A 4,698-nucleotide genomic window follows, 5' to 3' on the forward strand; every position below is an offset into this window, starting at 1 on the left:
ATCTCTTCTAGGTCCGCAACACAAAATATTTAACCAAAATACTGTATACTGCCAGATGTCCTGTTCTATTTCACTGGACCTATCCAAAACTCAATCTGACTTCCGATAGAAGCAAATCATGAACTGCGGATGGAATTACTGACATGAGTTGCCATCAATGACAACATCTGACAACTTGTACAATGTCTCTTGCCAACACTAAGATCAATGGTTAAGAGTGAATCTTGACAAAATGAATGGGTGAGAAGAATTGGTTGAGATGTGAGAGAGAAAGGGGAAAGATGTTCCTCCTACGATGACAATGTGGAGGACAAGGTGGAAGGAGAAGCCACATGACATCATTCTCACCTTAACAAAGGATGAAGACTCCTAGGATATAGGATGGTTGGAGAGAATGAAGGAGTCAACAATCTAGGGAGGTTGGAGAAGATTTAGGCTTTCTAGGACAAGTGGACAATGAGTCACTTTGACTAGGTTGTTGTGGACAAAACTACCCTCTAGAATGTAGGTATGTGAGAGAGAATATAGGAAGTAGAAGGACAGATAAAACTCCTCATCCTATTGAGTAGGGATAATGTTGAGGATAATTGAAGAATTAAATATTAAAAATATTTAATTTGCTTAGCCACTTGGTGATGAGATGGCATGATGACACGGAAGAGGAAATGATGTGGAATTAGAATTTGAAGACTTAGATTAGATGATTAATTAAATAATTTAGAATTATTCAATCAAGACAAACTGTAGAAGAAATGATGAAATTTAATTAAATAATAAATATTTAATTAATAAACTGATTTGGAGGAATATGACACATGAATCAAATAAATAAATTACTCAATTTATTTATTGATAGAAGTATAAAGACATTAAATAAATAATTAATATTTATTTAATTATCCGTAGTCATTTTTAGGTGTATAGAGTATCAACTGAAACTCTGACTTAATTGACTTCGACTGTTAGCAGCAACCAAGAAGGAAAACTAAGAGGGAGGGGGTGAATCGGTTTTCACTGGATTAGTCAATTTAAGCACAATCTCAGATCTTAACAACAACAACAACAACAAGAATAAAGATAAGAATAATGATACCACAACACATGACACCAAGATTTTGACATGGAAAACCCAATTAAGGGAAAAACCGCGATGGGAACCTACCCATAATCAGATGATACTTTACAGTAGTATGTGTAAATATTATAATGGGGAATGCACATGCATTCAGGCACACTGCCTAGAGCTCACTGCTCAAAATAAGATGAACCAGAAGGCTCCAAACCTCAGGGAAGGCTCACTACCTTACAATAAGATTCAGACTACAATTCGGATTACATCAATTGCAAAATTAGCGTCTCCTCATGCCCGATGACAGTTCCATTTAAGCACATTTGTCTGTCCTGCAACAATCTCTACTCAATATACCACACCAAAAGATAAATTTGCTTATGCACTCATACACCACTCTCTGATAATGCAGACACCACATCAATACCCCAGTTACATGACTATACCACCTATTTATACAAATCATCAACCTTGACTACAAGGTCAGCTAAACCCTCAACTCTCAATTACAAATTTACATCACACGATACATAAATCAACTACCAGACCAATACAATGACATAAATGACATAGCATGGACCTAAATAAAATCTCCAAACACACATCATCACCAAAAATGTCGCCAAGACCAACCGCAACACGCTACACCATCAAGAATACTGCATAACATGAAAAATATCACCGAACCCATAAGATCTTCAAGAACACACAAAAAGATCAATGCGAACCACCAAAACAGTTAGGACATGATCAGGAAACACCAACAAGCACGTTAGAACCATCCACAATAGCTGCACCAATACCACTTATTCAGATCTTCATCGATCAACACACTAATGTTGGATATCATTGGCATATGATGAACCGGTATGTTGATATGATGATAATGTATGTTGTCATTGATGTTAATAAGTGTAAGTGAACCAGTATGCAGATTGAAGAAGTTGGTGAACCGGTATGAAGAGGCAAGAGGAGATTCAGTGAACCAGTGTCGGGGTTTCACTAAGTGTGATTACCGGTTGGTAGTCTCAGTTCTATGGTTATCGGTTTGGTGATCTAACTTGTGTGATGAACCGATGATACTCTATGATGAGTTAGCTAAGAGATGTGATCGAGGTGCCACGTCAGCTTTGTGCGCGTGAAGGATTGAGGCATAAGAAGATTGACCGCGTTTTGAAGTCTACCTCAGGAATGATCATTCTTCTTAAGTGGTATGAGAAGAGAGCATGATGGGTTACTGATTCCCATGTGCGGTGATGAATGAACGATGGAAAAATTTCTTGTGATCTATTTGAAATTGTAATGATCTATGCAATATGTTTTGGCGGTTAGGATTGGACTGCCTGTGTTGTAAACCTAAGATACTTAGGGTTTAGGGTTTATGTTACTGACCTATCTGTTGTCTATAAGGTTGATGATGTTTGTTATTGAAAAGTTATTAGCAAATGTTGTGTGTATGTATCCGAGTGAAGAGATACTTGATACTTTCTAGACTAGTAAGAGGTAAACTACAGAGTGTGATTGCAGAGTAGACGATATGAAAAGGATCTGCCTTGGCATGTAGTGCTGTTATCAGATCATAGTTTTTCCTGTTGTCTTCTAATCATTTCAACAGATGGAAAATCCATTTACTGGGTAGCTTTAATAGGCTTATTGTAAAACCTGTAACCAGGTGACTCAAGATCATTGAGTTCTTTAAATCCTCTAGCGAGGTAACCTCTAACAAGGTTTCAACCTTTAACAGGGTATATAGCCATCCCTTAACTGGGTGATCTCTAATAGGATCAGTTCCTAGCAGAACCTTATTGTAAAGTCTTTAACCGGACTAGGCTCCTAATAGGACGAGCTTCAAAAGAGTTCAAAACAAGCTTGTGGGTATTCATCCCCACCGTGGTTTTTCCCATTTGGATTTTCACGTGAAAAATCTGTGTGTTATGTGTTATGCATTTTTCATGTGATGTTTATGAAGTATTTGGTTGAATGATTATGCATGCAGGGTTAATAGGTATTTTTAGTATACCACATGCATATGTTTATGGGTGAAGTTGATGTTGCGTAATTGATCGTATTTGAAGTATTCAGACCTATCAATTTATGGTGTTTGGTGTCTTACTATGTTTAACTGGTATTGCCATGGTTAAGTTCAATAATGGTGATAACCAGTTGGTTTTGCTTTAGCTAGATAAGTTGTTAAGAGAGTTTTTATCTGTACTGATTCACCCCCCCTCTCAGTACCAGTTGGGGTATCTATTATTCATCATTATTCATCAATTGGTATTAGACCGCCTCCATGTCCTCGGTGATATAAGCTTAACCGCTTGAGGTAAAATATCCTACTGTAATGACAAAGAGGGAAGGTCCTAAGTTCAATAGAGATAACTTTAAGATATGGAAGGACATAATGAAGATTTACATCAAGAGTATGGGTGCTCAACACTGAAACTATGTTGAGAATGCATTTGTTACTCCCATTGACACTTTGACTGATGACCAGAAGAGATAAATCCAGGAAAATGGGCAAGTCATGGAAGCCCTTATCAGCAGCCTATCAGATATTGAGTTTATTGGTGTTCAAGAAAAGGACACACCTAAGGATGTATGGGATGCACTGGAAAAAATCTATGGTAGTGATGAGCATGTAAAGCAAGCTAAGGAAGAAAGCCTTAAAGGAAAATTTGAGGATATGAGGATGGTTGAAGGTGAAACCATTAAACAATATGGTATTAGGATTAAGATGTGGTTGGTGATATCAAAAGCACTGGTGGAACTATTGATGATACCACTGTTGTTAGTAAATTCCTTAGATCATTATTACCAATCTATGCAATCAGAGTTGTTGCTATCCAGAAACTAAGGTCTATTGATAAGACCAAGGTATCCTTAGATTCTATTATTGCAAAATTAACTACATATGAGTTGAATAGCTATGATGGTAGTGTTCAGAAGACCGAGTCAGCCTTTAAAGCATCTACTGTACCATCCAGAAAAGGAAAAGAAACTAGTACCAGTTATGAATCCAGACAATACAAAGATATGGATGATGAAGAGATTCTGATGGAGTTCGAAGCTCTTCTTGCTAAAAGACTTTCGAAGGGAACCCAAAAATATAGAGGTAAACTTCCTTTGAAATGTTTTTCCTGCAACAAGATAGGACATATAGCTGTTAACTGTCCTAACAATGAAAATAAGGATAAACCAGAGAGGTTCATAAAATATAAAAGTGGAAATAGAAGAAATTGTCTAGTTGCTATGGATGAAGGTGTCACTGATGAAGAATCAGAGGATGAAGAAAATGAAGACATAGTGTTTGTAGCAGTAAAGGAAGAAGTGTTCGACAAGAAATCTCTTGTCTCCCGCATTGATAATTCCAATGAGTGGATAATTGATAGTGGTTGTTCTCATCATATGACTGGCGACCAGAGAAAGTTTCTGTCTCTGGAGGAATATGATGGTGGTGTTGTTAGATTTGGCAACGATGCACCATGCTTGGTAAAAGGTAAAGGATCCATCTCACTGAATGGAAAAAGCAGTGCAGATGATGTCTACTGGGTAGAAGGTCTTAAGCATAACCTGTTGAGTGTTGCTCAACTGAATGACAAAGGATTAGTTCTGGAATTCAAAGGTGGAAT

This window comes from Cryptomeria japonica, chromosome 1 (assembly GCF_030272615.1).
Source record: "Cryptomeria japonica chromosome 1, Sugi_1.0, whole genome shotgun sequence".
Taxonomy (NCBI): Eukaryota; Viridiplantae; Streptophyta; class Pinopsida; order Cupressales; family Cupressaceae; genus Cryptomeria; species Cryptomeria japonica.